This window comes from Mobula birostris, chromosome 29 (genome assembly GCF_030028105.1).
Source record: "Mobula birostris isolate sMobBir1 chromosome 29, sMobBir1.hap1, whole genome shotgun sequence".
Taxonomy (NCBI): Eukaryota; Metazoa; Chordata; class Chondrichthyes; order Myliobatiformes; family Myliobatidae; genus Mobula; species Mobula birostris.
This window is the reverse complement of record NC_092398.1, coordinates 22,261,575-22,280,182: the sequence shown is the minus strand read 5'-3', so window position 1 is coordinate 22,280,182 and position 18,608 is coordinate 22,261,575. Positions and strand designations below refer to the sequence as shown.

At 51.0% G+C, this 18,608-nt stretch overlaps 1 protein-coding gene across 3 annotated transcripts in view; it reads left to right on the top strand.

Annotated features, from left to right (window-relative positions):
• LOC140190051 (methyl-CpG-binding domain protein 1-like) overlaps positions 1 to 18,608 on the top strand; it is a 160,978-nt gene that overhangs the window by 17,107 nt on the left and 125,263 nt on the right. The gene's annotated exons all lie outside the window — the stretch shown is intronic.

The window sequence follows — 18,608 nt, the reverse complement described above, 5'->3', positions numbered from 1 at the left end:
GGTATCAAAGGTTACAGGGTAGTTTATTTATTCATTGAGATACAGCAGGGAACTGTCCCTTCCAGCCATGCTGCCCAGCAATCGAACCCTAGCCTAATCACAGGACAATTTACAATGGCCACTTTACCTACCAACCGGTATGCTTTTGGACTGTGGGAGGAAACCAGAGCACCCTAGCATATAGCTCTCCATTTTCCTATCATCCATGTGCCTGTATTAAGTTTCTTAAATATCCCTAGTGTGTCTGTCTCTATCACCACCCCGCAGGGTGTACCACAATCTGTCTATTTAAAAAACACAACTTGCCTCTGATTAGCTTTATTAAAAGATTAGATTTACTTCTCATGTGTATATCGCTGCATAGAAGTGCGTCGTTTACGTCAGCAAACCACACAGTCCGAGTAGTAAGATGGGGCTGCTGCCACACTTCTGACACCAACGTGGCATAGTTGTACTTTGCCAGCCCTAACTGATACATCTGTGGACTGTGGGAGGGAACCAGAGGAAACCCATGTAGTTCGTGGGGAGAGCATACAAACTCCTTGCGAGCAGCGGCGGGAATGGAACCTGGGCTCGCTGGTACTGCAAAGCACCCCCGCCCCAAAATAAAAATGCAGAGGTTGATAGGTTCTTGATTAGTCAGGGCGTCAAAGGTTATAGGGGAATAGGGTTGAGAGGGATAACAAATCAGCCATGATGGAATGGCAGAACAAACTCAATGGGCCGAATGGCCTAACTCTGCTCTTATGCCTCATGGTGAAACCAATTTGTGTCTACCTTGTCATCAACACTCACATTTTGCTACGTTCCACTAAATTCCACAGTTCAATTCCAGTTAAATTTAAATGGGTACCAGCTGTGGAGTACAAGAGTCAGAAAGATCACAATCCAGGTGTATGAAAGCTCTGGTTAGGCCACATCTGGATTTTTGCATTCAATTCTTGTCACCCCATTATAGGAAGGGAATGGCGGTGTTGGAGGGTATGCAGAAGAGATTCACCAGGATTTTGCCTGGATTAGAGGATTTTGCCTGAGGCCAGCCCCCTAGGCCTGAGTCGATGTAGTAGTAGAGGATGTAGAAGCCATGTATCTATTTTCCGTTTGTTTACCTGGTTTTTTGCATTAATTACTCACAATATGTGGTCGGATTTTCATCTAAGTCATAATAATAGACAAACATTTGTACTACTTCTTGTTAATACTGAGTACACCATTTAAACAATCATAGACTCGGTTCAAAAAACTATGTGAACCTCTGGGGCAATGCCTTCTACAAAAGCTATTTGGAGTCGGTTGTTGCAGTCAATGAGATGAGATTGGAGGTGTGGGTTGTAGAGGTGCCCTGCCCTGTACAAAAGCACCTAAAGCCAGGTTACTCACAGAGCCTGCTCTTCTCAAGACAGATCTGTTTATGTGCACCATGCTGCGATCAAAACAACTTTCAGAGGACCTTAGAAGAAAAATTGTGGAGAAGCACGAAGCTGGAAAAGGCCAGAAAAGCATTTCTAAAGACCCAAGTGTTCATCAGTCCACAGTAAGAGAAGTTGTCTACGAATAGAGGAAACAGTAGTGTTGCTATTCTTCCTAGGAGAGGGCGTCCTGCAAACATCACACCAAAGGCGCAACGTGCAGTGTTGAAGAAAAAGAACCCAAGGGTAACAGCAAGACTTGCAGACATCTCCAGAACTTGCTAAAGTCTCTGTTCATAAGAAAAACACTGACCAAGAATGGTGTTCATGGAAGGAAACCACTGCTCTCCAAAAAAAAAGCACTGCAGCACATTTTAAGTTTGCAAAAGGCCACCTGGATGTTCCACAACGCTTCTGGTACAATGTTCTGTGGACAGATGAGACAAAAATTTTACTTTTTGGCAGAAATGCACACCACTATGTTTGGAGGAAAAAGGGCACTGTATACCAGCACCAAATCCTCGTTCCAACTCTGTAGCATGGTAGAAGGAGCATCATGGTTTGGGGCTCCTTTGCTGCCTCAGGGCCTGACCACTTGCAGTCATTGAGGGAACAATCAATTCAAAATTGTATCAAGACATTTTATCAAGAATGTCAGGTTAGCCAAGCCAGAATCCAGACCTTAACCCAACTGAGTTGCTCTGGCATGACCTGAAGAAGGCTGTTCATGCAAGGTATCCCAGAAATATTGATGAACTGAAACAATTTTCTATGGAGGAATGGTCTAAAATTCCTCCTCGCCATTGTGCAGCTACAGGAAATGTTTGGTGGAGGTTGTTGCTGCTAAAGGAGAGTCTACCATTTATTAAATACAAGGGTTCACATACTTTTTCCAGTCTGGACTGTGAATGTTTAAACAATGTTCAATAAAGATGTGAAAAGTACAATTGTTTGTGTGTTATTGGTTTAGGCAGACTGTGTCTATTATTAGTTGAGTTGAGGAGGAGTGAATTGGGAGATTATTTTTTGTTGACTGTTAATAGGAGCATTATTAGATCACCTAAATATGCTAATTAGTTACACTAACTTTGTTATTTTGCTAACTAGAATGCCTAGTTACGCGACTGAATGCTAATAAATACTAATAGAGTTTTGTTAGTATTTTTATCGCTGCAAACTCATTCGTAGCTGCCGATTTCCGCAATAAAGGTTCGGATGCACCTTTGTCGACTTAGAAATTACATTTTGGAAACGCGCCACGCGGTGTTGATTACCCTGACTTTGTCTCTCGACGGTTTTTGGTTTGCTCCCAATGAACCACAACAGAGGGCATGAACCAAAAGGAGAGGCTGGACCTGTTTGGTCTATTTTCTCAGAGGCTGAGGGGAGTTCTGATAGAGATGTATAAAATTATCAGAAGCGTAGATGAGGGTGGGCGAGGAGTTCCCAACCTGGGGTCCTCAAATCGCTCGGATAATGGAAGGGGGTCCGTGACGCAAAACAGGATGGGAACCCCTGAAGTAAAAGAACTGCAGTAATACGTCCAAGATGGCGTATTAGAGGACAACCAGTTTAAGGTAAGATGGAAGTATCCGTCAACGGGGTTGGAGGACTGCAGTGGTGGGAGGGAGATGCTCTTGTTATTCTGTCACTGGGCATGTTCTGTTTTCTCCTGTTCTGCGTAGATCTGCCAAGCATTGTGGGCACGTTATGATTGGCACTGGAAAGTGTGGCGAAACTTGTAGGCTTCCCCATCCCCGCGCACTATCGGTTGTCACGCTTCACAGAATGTTTTGATGTACGTGTGATAAAGAACTTTGTATCTACACTCAGATCCTGCATGACCAGGTACCTCCTGCGCCTCAGAAAGTGGCCATGGAGTGTATTTCTTGTGTGTTCGTGGCCTTGTGCTGTATCCCATCCACTACAAGATTTGGTGTGTTGTGCGTTCAGAGATGCTCTTCTGCACACCGCTATTGTTATGGGTGGTTATTTGAGTTCCAGTCGCCTTCCTGTCCCTCTCATTTTTTCCGTCTCACTCTCTCGCTCTCCCGCGTCTGTCCCTCCATGCCCCTCACTGTCCCTCTGTCTCTCTCCCTTCCTCTTTCTCTCCTGCCTCACTCATCCTCTCACTATCCCTGTCTTTTTCTCTTTTCTCCCCATTACTCTCTCTTCCAGTCTCATTCTCTGTGTCTCTCACCACTTGTCTCTCTAACTCTCTCTCCCCACGTCTATCTCTCTGTCCCCTTTGCCTCTCTCTGCCCCTTTCCTTCCTCACTCACTCACTCTCTATCAGTCACTCACTCACTCCCTCCCTTCTCTTCCCCAGGCTATCTGTCTCTGATTCTCTCTCTGCTCTCCCAATGAAACGACAGGAAGAGGGAGAAAAATCAGTCTGTGGGATTCTTTTAATTTACATGCCAGCCGCTTAACTGCAGGGAGTCCCACACACAGTGTGTTGGGAGGAATATTCTGTAATGGGCAGAGTTTCCTGCACGACAACCTGCTGACCCAGGGATTCACCAGCCTTTGTTACCCCACCCACTCCCACAGTACCGAGATCCACTGCCTTTAATCGGTAAAGCATTCAGTCTTCACTGGTCTTGTAGTCTGCTTCTAAACTCTGTCTCTTGTTTCTGGCCGTGATTGCTTGCTCTTCTTACAGTCTTTGCCTCTCTTGGTGTGCATGTGTAACGTCTAGCAATATGTCACCCGGTTTCTCCCTCCTGTCTGCCTCCATCTTGTTCTTACCCCGTACCCCCACTTTCACTCCAATTCTATCATCTTCTCTCTCTCACTCTGTCCATTCTGCCTATCTCTCTAACAAACACCCCTCTCTACACCCCCCACCGCCTCTACCCCACTCTTTACCCCCCTCCCCTTCCCCCTTCCCCCTCTAACCCCCTCCCCTCCTTCCCCCCTCTCATGTGTGTGTGTCTCTCTCTCTCTCACCCCCCTCTTTCTCTGTCACCCCCTCTCTCTGTCACACTCTCTCTCTCACACCCTCTGTGTGTGTGTCTCTCTCTCTCTCTCTCTCTCTCACCCCCTCTCTCTGTCACACTGTGTCTGTCTGTCTCTCTCTGTGTCACACTCACTCACTCTCTCTCTCTCAGCTGCCCCTGTGCTTTGCCATTGCACCATTAACTCCCAGGGGCATGAGTGGGCAGTGGTGACTGTCAGCGAGGGATCTGGCAGTGCATCAGACGCTGTGGTGTCCAGGGGCGGTGTGAGAGGACATGCACCTCTGAGCCCTGCCTGAGCAGCCCCCTAGCCTGGCTGTGACCTTCAGAGGGCCCAGTGGTGCTGCTGGCTTCCCGAGCCCACGTGACGGCCTCGTTTCAAGGCAGCGGTTCGCTCTAATGAGCAGCATGAGTCTCTAATCGATGGTATTACAATTAGCTGGAGCTGGAGGGGGAGGAGACTCACGGGGGGGGGGATTGTGGTGGCTGCTTAGCTACAGGCCGTTACTGACATAAAGCAGCTCAATGCTGTGGTCTGCTCCAGACACACACACACACACTCTCCAGCCCACACTCTCCCTGGCTGTGCACTCCAGTCCATTCAGCCCATCGAGTCCGTGTGGACCATTACCACCCATTTACCCCGATATGTTATTCCACCCCCTCCTCGGTATAGCCCTCACCCACACATGGAGGAGGCGTGCCACTAACCCACCAGCCCCACCCAGAGATACAGTCTGTGGAAGTGCGAGACTTCGCCGTGGCGACGGGCTCCTGCCACGCTGTGAACTGGTGAGGTGGGAGGAGGGAGGGTGGGGGTGCAGATTACAGCTCGGTGCACTGACGTGATGAAGTGATCTGTGTGGACGGCATGCAGAACAAGGTTTTCACTGTACTCGGCAACACGTGAGACTAATAAACCAATTTACGGATTTACAATCCTGCCTCCAGCCCTCCGCCTTCCATTCCTCACCACACCAGGGTATAGAAACAGAGCTGTAGTGGGCCACAGCAGGCTGTCTTTCTCAGTGTATCTCTCTGCCTCTCTCTTTTCTTTCTCCTCTCCACCCTCCCCCACCTCCCCTCCCCCTTCTTCTCTCTTCTCCCCTCTCTCTCCCTGTTCTCCTCCCTCCCTCCCCCCCCCCCCGTCTCTAATGGAAAGATGCGTAGTGCCAACTCATTGTATATTTACCAGTGACACTCTGAACAGATACCCTTGTCCACTCTCAGTGGCCCCACTACCTGTACTAACTCCCAACAAACATCGATCAATTCCCTACCACCCTCCGATATTACTGCTGGCACTTGTGGGAACTTGCTGTGTACATATCAGCTTTGCACGTCACATGTCTCTTCGGGGGAGGAGCGCATTTCCCTTCACTTCTGGTCTGGCTCGAGAAACTTGCCTAAGTCTTGAAGGACTGAGTTATGGGGAGAGGTCGGGGCTTTATTCTTAGGAGACTGAGGGGACTGATCTTTTGAGCTGTATAAAATCATGAGGGGCACAGTTTTTCCCTAGGGTAGGGGAGTCTAGAACCAGAGGGCACAGGTTTAAGATGAGGGGGTGAGATTTAAAAGGGACCTGAGGGACAGCTTTTTCTCACAGAGGGTGCTCTGTATGTGGAATGAGCTGCCAGAGGAAGTGGTTGAGGCGGGTATAGGAACAATGCTTAAAAGACACTTGGACAGATACACAGATAGGAAACGTTTAGCGGGATACAGGCCAAATGGGACTAGGTTAGGACGAGTTGTTTCAATGCTGTCTTACTGTGCCTTCCGGCTGAGGAAGGAGCTCAGAGGGCAATACCCGGGACGGGGAGGACTCGACTCTCCTGCTGCTCGATTTCTGACCACGTCCCTCGGCTCTGCAGGGTGCTGGGTCAGTTTAATCCCTGATCGGCGTGGGGTGGGGGTGGTCTGCCGAGGAGGGAGGATTGTGGCTGTGCTGCTGAGGGAGAAGTAGATTGTGTATACGGTGTGGCTTTTAAACACAGCTCTGGCCCGCCTACACCTCCTCCACCCAGTCTGTGTTTCTGGTTGGTGTTTTTGTGTGTAAAACTCTGTGTGTGCGCGTGCGCCTGACACTGTGTTTGTGTGTGTTCAAAGTAAAATTTATGATTGGAGTACATACATGTCACCACATACAAACCAGGGATTGTTTTCTTGCCCGCATACTCAGCAAATCTATAGAACAGTAACTGTAAACAGGATCAATGAACAACACACTGTGCAAATGCAAATATAAATAAATAGCAATAAATCCCAAGAGCATGAAATAACAAGATAAAGGGTCCTTAAAGTGAGATCATTAGTTGTGCTAATGATCAATAACAGCTCAATGGATGTTCAAGAGCCTGATGGTTGAGGGGCTGTGACTGTTCTTGAACCTGGTCATGTGGGTCCTGGGGCTCCCGTACCTTCTCCGTGATGACAGTAGTGAGAAAACAGCATGGCCTGGGTGGTGAGGGTCTTTGATGATGGATGCTGCTTTCCTACAGCAACGTTTCAAGTAGATGCGCTTGATGGTTGGGAGGGTTTTACCTGTTATGTGCTGGGCCGAAGTTCCTCAAACTGCTGAGGAGGTAGAGGCGCTTTTGTGCTTTATTTGCAATCACAGAAATATGATTGCAAGGCAGGTTTTCTGAGATGGTGACACCCAGAAATTTAAAGTTACAGACCCACTCCACCTCTGATCGTCCAATGAGTATTGGCTTATGAATCGCTGGTTTTTCTCTCTCCTGGAGTCTACAATCAGTCTTGCTGACATTGAGTGTGTTTGTGTGTGTGTCTGATAAAGAAGAGAAGCCTCCCACCCTCCCCACCATCCCCACACACAGCAGCTTTGACGCTGGGATTGATTGGAATAGTATAACTGGCTGCCATGCGAACATGGTGGGTCACTGTATAACACCGGGGTACGGTACCGGTGGGGACGGGTCTGTCACTGTATAACACTGGGGTACAGTACTGGTGGGGATGGGTCTGTCACTGTGTAACACCGGGGTACAGTACCGGTGGGGATGGGTTTGTCACTGTGTAACACCGGGGTACAGTACCGGTGGGGACGGGTCTGTCACTGTGTAACACCGGGGTATGGTACCGGTGGGGACGGGTCTGTCACTGTATAACACTGGGGTACAGTGCTGGTGGGGACGGGTCTGTCATAGCCCTCCCCTTTCTACCCCCCCATCATATCTCTTTCCCCTCCCTATCATATCTCTTTCCCTTCCCTCTCCCTCTCCCCTCCCCTCCCCTCCCCCTCCCCCTCCCCCTCCCCACCATATCTCTTTCCCCTCCCTCTCCCTCCCCCTCCCCCTCCCCCTCCCCTCCCCACCATATCTCTTTCCCCTCCCTCTCCCTTTTCCCTCCCCCTCCCCACCATATCTTTCCCCTCCCTCTCCCTTCCCCCTCCCCACCATATCTTTCCCCTCCCTCTCCCTTCCCCCTCCCCACCATATCTTTCCCCTTCCTCTCCCTTCCCCCTCCCCCTCCCCACCATATCTCTTTCTCCTCCCTCTCCCTTCCCCCTCCTCCTCCCCACCATATCTCTTTCCACTCCCTCTCCCTTCCCCCTCCCCCACCATATCTCTTTCCCCTCCCTCTCCCTTCCCCCTCCCCACCATATCTCTTCCCCCTCCCCGTCCCTCTCAGGCACAACAAGCCGCATCAACCAATAACTCACCTATTTAACCCTTTTGTCTAATCATGGAGTAATTTATGATGACTAATTAACCTACTGACCATTTGGACTGTGGGAGGAAACCGGAGCACCCAGGGGAAGCCCACCCGCTCACGGGGAGACTGCGCAGTGGAAGCCAGAATTGAGCTCCGAACTCCGACGCTCCAAGCGTCCATACTGTCGCACTAACCAGGACGCTACCCTGTTCTCTCATATACAACCTTCCTACCCTAGGGGAAGAAAACAATTTCTGGCTGTCCACACTGTCTTTGTGGCCCATAATTTTGTATTCTGTGTGCTTTCTGTACCTACGTGCCTGTGATGCTGCTGCAAGCAACTCTGTCTGCTTCCTGTACCTCACCGTCCTTGTGCAGGTAACAAGAAACTGGGCTTGACTTGCCCACTCCCAGAATTCTTCCTGCCCTTGGCTTCGCAATGATCTATACACAGTGGACACTTTACTGGTTACCTACTATACCTAATAACCGGGTGGCTGGGCGGAGATGCGTCTCTCCCAAAGGAGGTGTAGGGTGTTCCTTCCCACCGCTCGCCTGCAGGTCACTCTTGGGCAAGGTGTAGCACCTGCTTAGCCCCTCGATCAGGGTCACGTGAAACCGTGGGAGCAGTCTGGTCGTGTGAGCAGCCGGTGCATATCACAACTCCTGGTTGTGCGACCACTGATGCCAGACAGACAATCTCTGAAGAGTATCGATCATGGCCGGGGTCTCCTGTCTTGTAAAGTCACTGCCCAGAAGGTGGCAATGGCAAACCACTTCTGTAGGAAAATTTGCCAAGAGCAGTCACAGCTGCCCTCCCGAGTCATCTTGTTGCCAGGTGCTGCTGTCTGAGGGGAAGATGGGGGTGGTGAGGGGGTTTGACCTGTGGGTGTAGCCTTCTCTCCGTTTCCTCATGCCAGATATCCAGCGCTCGAGCAGAACCTTTTACCTGCTGAGACCCTGTCCACCCCCTCAGCAGCAGATCCCACTGAATAGCCGGCTGCCCATGTTCTCCCCCCCCCCCACCCCTCACACACACACTGGGGAGGGAAAATTAACCCTCCAATCCTGTGGGACACGGGAGGGAATTGGAGCGACTGGGAGAAACCCACTGGGTCACGGGGAGAACGTGCAGACTCTGCGCGCGCACACATGCACATAGACACATGTACTCACAGACACGGGCGCTCACAAACACGTGCTCAAACACAGACAGTGGTATTCTAGGCACGTGTACTCACACAGCAGTGACACACACACGTGTACTCAGATATGCACACTCAGAGTTGCGCGCACTCACACAGACACGTGCTCACTCTCACAGCAGTGACACGCTCAGTCACACAGCGTTGGGCATTAGGTCTCTGGGGCTTTGAGACAGAGGATCTGCCCCCTGCTCTCCACTGGAAGCTTCCCAGTCAGAGTGTTGTCCCTGCCCCAGGCCTCATGCTGATGGGAGAGATGTCAGATTGTTACAGCTCCTTGTTCCTGCCGACTGTGCTGTCTGTCCACCCGAATCCAATTTTCCCGTGTTTGGCCCATATCCCTCCTCTTCCTCCCCACGTTACCTATGCAAATGTCTTGTAAATGTATCGTGGTAGCGTGCCGATTGGCATGACGCTGTTGCAGCACGGAGCATTTCGGGGTTCAATTCCAGTGTCGCCAGTAAGGAGTGTGTATGTTCTCGCTTTGAACAGCGTCAGCTTCCTCCGGGGGCTCCGGTTTCCTCCCACAGTCCAAAGACGTACGGGTAGGTTAGATGGTCGTTGTAAATTGTCCCATGATTAGATTAGGGTTAATTGGGGTTGTCGGGGGTTGCTGGGACGGCTCAGTTGCCTCTACAACCGTCACTGTCATTTGGTTCCGTGCCCTCTCTGTGTGAGTCTCACCCCTCGGGTTGACTTTAAATCTTTTCCGTCTCGCCTTCGATCAAACCCTCCTGGTTTGAGACTCCTCTACCCTGGTTGTCATAGAGAAGTACAGCACAGAAACAGGCCTTCAGCCCATCTAGTCCATGCCTAAACCATTTAAACTGCCTACTCCCATTGACCTGCACTGGGACCATAGCCCTCCATAACCCTACCATCCATGTATCGATCCAAACTTCTCTTCAACGGGCCCATCCCCACTGGTACCGTACACCACTTGATAGGCACGGTGAGTTGCCTTCTGTTAGTCGGGGGATTGAGTTCAAGACCACGAAGTAATGTTGCAACTGTATAAAACTCTGGTTGGACCACACTTGAGGTGTTGTATTGAGTTCTGGTCGCCTCATTACGTGGAAGCATTAGCGAGGGTGCGGAGGGGATTTACTGGGATGCTGCCCGGATTAGAGAGCATATCTTATATGAGGATAGGTTGAACGCACTGGAACTTGTCTCTTTGGGGCGAGAGAGGATGAGAGGTCACCTGACAGAGGTGTACAAGACGATAAGAGGCATAGATCGAGTGGACAGCCAGAGACTTTTCCCCGGGGTGGAAATGGCTAAAAACAGAGGTCATCTGTTTAAGGTGATCGGAGGAAGGTATTGGGGGAGGGGATGTTAGATGTCAGTTTTCGACATGGAGGTTGGTGAGAGCATGGAGTGTGCTGCCAGGGGTGGTGGTATAAGCAGGTAAATTAAGGACATTTAAGAGACTCTTAGATAGGCACATGGACGAGAGAAAAATGGAGGGCTGAGTGGGAGGGGAGGGTTAGATTGACTTTAGAGGAGGTTAGAGTGTCAGCACAATATTGCGGGCCGAAGGGTCTGTACTTAGATGCGGTGTTCTGTGATTCTATGAGTCAGCCATCTGGCCCGTCAGGCCTCCTTTGCCACTCAATAAGACCTTGGCTGATCTGGCCGTGGACTCAGCTCCACCTCCCTACGTTTTCTCCTTAACCCTTAATTCCCTTGCTCTGCAAAATTCAATCTAACTGTGTCTTCAACGTATTTAATGAGCTAGCCTCTACTGCTTCCCAGGGGAGAAAATTCTGCAGACTCACTACTCTTTGGGAAAAGCAGTTTCTCCTCATCTCCATCCTAAATCTATTGTGTCCCCCTGGTTTTCTCTACCGTCAGATTTCTAAAGAGTCCACAAACACTGAATGTCGGTCCGTCTTCAGCACAATTTATTTACAGTCGGTGGCCACTTTATTAGGTACACCTGCACACCTGCTCTTTAATGCCAATACCTAATCAGCCAATCATGCAGCAGCAACTCAATGCGTAAAAGCACACAGACATGGTCAAGAGGTTCAGTTGTTGTTTAGAGTGACCATCAGAAAGGGGAAGAAGTGTGACTTTGTGGAATGACTGTTGGTGCCAGACGGGGAGGCTTGAGTATCTCGGAAGCTGCTGATCACCTGGGATTTTCACACACACAGTCTCAGGAGTAGATTCCCAACCTGGGGTCCACAGACCCCTTGGTTAATGATAAGGCTGTATGGCGTGAAGAAGGTTGGGAACCCCTGCTCTGGAGTTTACAGAGAATGGCGTGAAAAACAGACAAAAGAGCATCCAGTGAGTGGCAGTTCTGCGGGTGAAAACGCCTTGATAATGAGAGAGGGGTCAGAGGAGAATGGCCAGACCGGTTCAAGCTGACAGGAAGGTGACAGTAACTCAAATAACCATGCAGTGTGCAGAAGAGCATCTCCGAGCACACAGCGCGATGAAGCTTGCTGTGGATGGGCTACCGCAGCAGAAGACCGCGAACACACAATCAGTGTCCACTTCATAAAGTGGCCAGTGAGTTTACAGTGAAACGCGAGGAATGTGCTGGGGGGGCAGCCTGCGAGTGTCGCCACGCCTCCTGCAGCGACATAGCATGCCCTCAACTTACTAAACCCTGTAACGTGTGCATCTTTCAGACGTGAGGGGAAACCAGAGCATCCGGAGGAAACCCACGCGACTGTCCAAACTCCTCCTGGGCAGTACTTGGAATTAAACCCCAATTGGTGACCGCGGGCATTGTAGTAGGTAGGTTTAGGAGGCTAACAGCCGAGTGCTGGGAGACATAGCCAGCACAGCGGTAGGGGGCTGAATTGCCTGCTTCCGCGCCATCGGACTCGCTGGCTCCTCCCTTGCCCCTGCGGGACGGGCTCCCAGTCGCAGTCAAACCAAGCGGGCTTCTCGGCCCGCTAGCACCAATCCTGTCCTGCTGGGCAGTGTGCCCAACGCTCCCCCCCCCAAACTCCGCAGGACTGCGAGGCGACAGTGTGGCATGTCCGAAACACCAAAACCCGAGCAGCTTGGCACGGGGTGAGTTTAAATAACGGGATCTCTGGCCCCCGCGCTTCACTTGGCTGGGTACAGAGGAGGTGCAGGCAGCGGGGGGGTGGGGACGTGGGAAATAGGCATCCCAGTTTGGGAGAAGAGCCTTGTGGCTCTGTTGGCCTGTGCTGATGCACAGGCTCCACCCAAGCAGGTTTGGACACCGTTTCTCTGTTGTCAGCGGCAGGCCGTGCTATTCTAAGCTGACTTTGCTGCTGTGGCTCACACTTCCTTTCTGTACGTAGCAGCAAGAGAGAGACAGAGAGATTTCTGTATGTGTGTGTGTGTGTGAGAGACAGGTACTGAGAGGGAGAGAAATATTCGTTTGTGTGAGAGTGAGAGAGAGCATCTGTACGAGTCGGGGGGGTTGGGAACACGCTCTGTGTGGCTGAGACGTGCTGTGTGTGCACGAATGTGTATTTTGGGAGAACTGTGTGTGGGAAATGTGGTCTATGTTTGGGAAATGTACTTTGTGTGGGAGAAGTCCTGTGTGTGAGTGGGGGTGGGAATGCTTTGTTGGGGTGTGCTTTTTGGAGATGAGCCGTGTGTGCGACTGGGCGATGTGCTGTGTGTGTGTCTATCTGAAAGGCAATCTGTGTGTGTGTATGTATGGGAGAGGATTGAGCTGTGTGTGTGTGAGAAAGAGAGATGTTCCCTTTGCAACTTTGTATGTTTGGGAGATGATCTGTGTGTGTATTTGTTTGAGGGACGTTCTCTGTGTCTCGGAGATGTGCTGTGTATGTCTGAAAGACGTTCTCTGTGTGGGAGATGATTTGTGTGTATCTGGGCGATGTGTGTGTGTATTTGATTGAGGGATATTATATGTGTGTCTAGCAGACTATGGTGTGTGTGTCTGTAGGGTTATTGATCTGTGTGGGTGTGTATGTACCTGGTCGATGTGTGTGTGTTTGTCTCGGGCATTACACGTGTGTCTGGGAGATGATCTGAGTATGTCTGTGTGTCTGTATATTTTTCTGAGGGGAGGTGTGTGTGTGTGTCTGAAGGATATTTTTTGAGTGTGACTAGGACACACGTGTGTGTGCGTGTGAGGTTTACATGTTCTCTCTGTCTGGGAGAGGGAGGAAGAAAGAAAAAGATTGTTTGTCAGAGGGATCAGGATGTGTCCAATTTCAGGAATGCCACCCTTCCAAGCATAGACCTGCCCCCACCCCCCCACTGTACCGAGTTGCACCCCACCTACGTGTAAACAGCGCTAAATGTGTTGGAATAACCATCGGCTTGCGTGCGGGGAGGGACAGCAGCCTGAGGCAGTGAGGAGTTGATTTGTTACGGGCACACCTCTCAACTGTGGGCTGAGGGCAGTTGCCCGCCTGCCCTCCAGGGTGGGGGGAGGGGGGTTCCTACAAATTACTGTCCGGGGGAGGGGTGGTGTTGAGCTCAGCCAGGGGCTCAGTTCTATCTGTGCGGTGGCAAGGGAAGGTGGAGGTGCGGGTGTTGGGGTGAGCGCAATGCAGGTAAGCAGGCTGTTCAACTGCGACAGCACTGATAGCCCCTCAACACCCACCGGTGTGCAGACCGCAGGCCGTGCGAACGTGATGGTGAGACTCATTCCATTTTGGCAGCTCGGTGCAGAGAGCCCAGGGTGATGGTTTCTTGAGCCGCCCTTCCCCTACCCCCTGTCTCTACTGGCATGCCAGAGCATCACGCTGACCTGGGGAGCTGGTCGGCTGTCCTACCTTCCACTGGCAAAAATGGTGGTGTTATCCTGCCAACCATCCCTCTCCCCTCCTCCCCTCCCCTCCCCACCCCTCCCCTCTCTCCCTCTCCCCGTGCTCTACTCTGTCTGCCAATCGCTGCCCTCGCCCGTATCTGGGGCAATCAAGCAAGGTGGGGTGTTTTTCATTGCGGAGGAATGGGAGGTCTGGCTGCTGCGAATGGAGGGAGGGGAGGCATAGACCTTGAGCAGTGACCACCACCACCCTCCCCACTGTCCGTGACGCTGGGACTGCTCAGAGAGCTGTTAGTTGGTCATGAGCCCTGCTACTGGTGCGGGAAACACGGCAGGCACATTTCACACTTGCGAGAGCTCGCTAACAGCAACAGAAATGGTGTTGTTTTTCCTTTTGAGTAATTTCTTGTTTTTGTTTTAAATCACTCTGAATTCCCCTCACAGAGACAGCTGTGGTGATATGATGACTGGTGCTGTGTGTGTGTGTGTCTGCTTGTCTAAGTGTATGTGTGTGTGTGTATATAAATGTGTGTGTGTGTGAGTATTGTTGTGAACGCTTGTGTGTGTACTTGTGAATGCGTGTGAGTGAGTGTGTGTGCTTATGTGCAGCGTGTGTGTGTGTCTGTGTTTCTGTGTGTCTGCAGGCACCCAATGCTTCCCAGTGCTCGGCTCGGTAGGTAAGTCGGCTGTGAATTCCACCCCCTCCTTGTGCGGGTGAGGGCTGGAACCCGAGGGGGAGCAGAGGCAGGAATCAGTGAAGGATAAGCAGCAGTCCACGGTCAGCAGACGGGGCGGAGGGCCTGTTTTCGTGCTGGGCTGTCTGAAGCTGGAACTCCCCACTTCCTGCCCAATGTAGGTCGGCTGTGGGCAAGTGGGGTGGGGGGGGGGAAGTCACACCAACGTCACCTCCCACCTGATAGCACCACCCCCAACACTGAGGCACTGGGGTGATCCCTCGGGAGGGCAGTTCCCCCTCACACAACAACGCAGATGACGCAGTGCTGTTCTCCAGAGTCCCACCAGCGGGATGAGACTCTGGTCACTTGCCAAATGGCAAGGGAGGGGGCGGAGAAAAGAAATCCTCTGACCAGTTCCGCCCTGCCGGTCCTCCTCACAAACAAGCTGGCTTGGCCTGCAGCCAAGCCTCAGAGACAGGCCTCCTCCCTCCCTCCCTCCCTCCCTCTCTCTCTCTCTCTCTCTCTCTCTCTCTCTCTCTCTCTCTCTCTCTCTGTCTCTCTCTCTCTCTCTCTCTCTCCTCTCTCTCTCTCTCTCTCTCTCTCTCTCTCTTGCGCTGGGTCAGGCTCGTCAGCGTCTCTCACCACCACCCCCCTCCCCCGGTCCTTTAGCTTGGTTTGTTGGGGTGGGGAGAAGAGGTTTTCCAGTCTGACTCGTGCAATTTAAAATTTTTTGTCCCAGCAAACTTTTTAAGAAGTTTGGCAGCCGCTTTTTGTGGGGTGCCCTGGCTGTGGGCAGTGGGGAGGGCCTGTAGTTCCCGTCCCTCCCTCCCCACTGACTAGCCCCTCAGCCCTTTGAGGTGTGGGGAAAGGAGGACAGGAGAGAGAGAGGTGGAGGAGACAGGAAGCTGACGTTTGTCTTGGCAGGAAAGAATACAATACAAACACCTAACATTTTTACACGCACACTGTGTGCGTGCGGTGGTCCGTGTCCTGCCGCCTGGGCAGGATGTGCAGAGGAAAGGATTCTCCCCTCCTTCAAGCAGGAGGGTCGTAACTCCAGCCTCCCCTCTCCCCCAGCTACAGACCCTGAGGTGGGGAGGTGAGAATCGATGGGGTTTGGACATCTTTGTCACATGGCATGGAAGCAAGCCCTTCGGCCCAACTCGTCCCTGCCTTCCGACCTGATGAGATACTCCCCTTTGATCCGTATCCCCCTGAAGTTCAAAGATCCAAGCACGTTTATTATCAAAGTACCTATGCAGTATACTGCCCTGAGATTCATCTTCCCACACAGACAGCCATGAAACAAAGAAAACCATGGAACCCGTTCAGAGGAAAACATCAAACCAACCCCTCCAACGCGCAAGGAAGAAACAGATTGCACAAATGGCAAAAGAAAGAGTGAAAAACACAGAACATAAACGTTTAGGGAGATGTGGGCCAATGGGGACTTGCTCAGGCACACACAATGAGCTGCCAAAGGAAGCGGTGGAGGTGGATACAGGTACACCGTTTAATAGACACTTGGACAGGTACAGGGATAGGAAAGATTTAGAGTAATCCTTCCCTATCTGTGTACCTGTCCGAGTATCTTAAACCCACCTCTACCACTTCCTTTGGCAGCTGGTTCCATATATGGAGCACCCTCTGGGTGAAAAAGTTGCCTCTTTAAGTCTTTCCCCACTCACCTTAATACCCTGGGAAGGTGGGTGGTGGGGCGGAGATACATTTCTACCAAAGGAGATGTAAGGTGCTCCTTTCCTCCACTAGCCTGCAGGTCACCCTTGGGCAAGGTGTAGACCCTCCGATCAGGGTCACGTGAAGCTGTGGGAGCAGGTGGTGGATGATCGTATGAGCAGCCGGTGCATATCACAACCCCTGCTTCGGCGACCACTGATGCCAGGCAGACAATCTTTGAAGAGTATTGATAATCGCTGGAGTCACCTGTCTTGTAAACACTGCCCCAGAAGAAGGCAACTGCAAACCACTTCTGCAGAAAAAGCTGCCAAGAACAATCACGGTCATGGAAAGACTGTGATCTCCTACGTCATATGAAACTGCACGTAACGAACGAACAAACCCTAAGGGAAAAGGCTTTATCTATGCCCCTCGTGGTTTTATAAACCTCTATAAGGTCACCCCTCGGTCTTCTTCACACCAGGGAAAATGGTCCCAGTCTGTCCAGCCTCTCCTTATAACTCAAGCCCTCCAAATTTCAAAGTTAGCTTCATTATCAAAGTATGAATATGTTACTAAATGCTGTCCTTGAAGTTAATTTTCTTGCAGACATTACAGGAAAATAAGCAATATAACAGAATTTACAAGAAGCTATACATGAACAGACGAAGCCTGACAAACACCCAATGTGCGAAAGACAAACTGTGTGAATAAAAAAAAACGGGGAACAAGAGTTGTGAAGAGTCCTTGGAAGGGAGTCTGTAGGTCGTAGAATCAGTGGTGGATGAAGTTACCCACAGCAGTTCAGGAGCCTGATGGTTGCGGTCCCTGAGGCTGGGGGCACCACGGCAGCGTAGTGGTTAACTTGCCGTTATTACAGCTCGGGGCATCCTGGAGTTCAGAGTTCAATTCTGGCACCGTCTCCCTGTGACCGAGGGTTTCCTCAGGGTGCTCTGGTTTCCTCCCACGGTACCGGTTAGTGGGTTAATTGATCATTGTATATTGTCCTGTGATTTCACTAGGGTTAAGTAGGAGGGTTGCTGGTTGGCACAGCTCGCTGGGCCGGAAGGACTGGTTTCTGCTGTATCTTGAACTAAAAATAGAACGGCTTAGTGATGTGGGAGTTGAGGCTTCCGTATCTCCTGCCCAATAGTAATAGTGAGAAGAGAGCATGGCCTGTGTGTGTGTGTGTGTGTGAGTGAGGGGGGGGGTGGGAGGTGTCCATTGATATTGGATCCTGCTTCCTCGTGGTGCTCTGTGTACTCAGTGGTAGGGAGGGCTTTGCCTGTGATGTTCACCACTTTCTGTAATCCTTACTGTTCTTGGGCATTGGTGCTTTCCTGGGAACATCCTGGTGAATCTTTCCTGCCCCCTCTCCAGCTTAATGGCACCCTTCCCACAGCAGGGCGACCACATCTGCTCTCAGTACTCCCAAGCGCGGTCTCACCGACGTCTCGAACAGCTGTAACGTGGCATCCCAACTCCTGTTCTGCAATCGAGTCTCTGTAGCACTCAACACTTCAAGGTGGCCGATCCTAACAATGAGAACACTTTAGTATTTGGCTTTGTGCGTGCGAGAGACGTGTGCTTTCGGAGGGTGGGGAGACTATTAGTGTGCCTTCTTGCGCCCCCTCCGAATCTAACATTATTTCAAAGGTTCAAATGTTCAGTTTAATTGTCAGAGAAATATATACAATATACATTCTGAAATGCTTTTTCTTTGCAAAACATCCATGAAAACAGAGAAGTGCCCCAAAGAATGAACGACAGTTAAACATGAGAACCCCAAAGTCCCCCCTCCCACAAGTAAGCAGCGGCGAGCTACAATCTCCCCACCGGCAAAACAAAAAGCACACCTGCTACCAAGCACAAGCATGAACTAGGCGATTGCAAAGACACAGACCTTGCAGTTACCCCAAAGACTATCACAATTCATCCGGCATTCGGCAACCCACAGGTTCTCTCTCTCTCCCTCATAAGGGAAATGGAGGTGTCCTCCATTTTCACAGCGAGCGGGAGACATAACAACAACCTGGTTTATGATGTTAAAAAGCCTGTTTCGTCACTTTTTACAAGCTCTGTGCCTGAAGATCGCAAAGATCTTGGGTCTTTGGGCCCACAGCAAGATATTTTTCCGGCCTCTCTAATGACACACGGGACGCCGACCCTCGATCTGCCCATCTCCAGAGCCCCAAGATCAGTCTTCCAAATACTAGGCCACCTCTTGGCGTGCCGAACAACAGCCAGTCATGGAACCCTGAGAACGG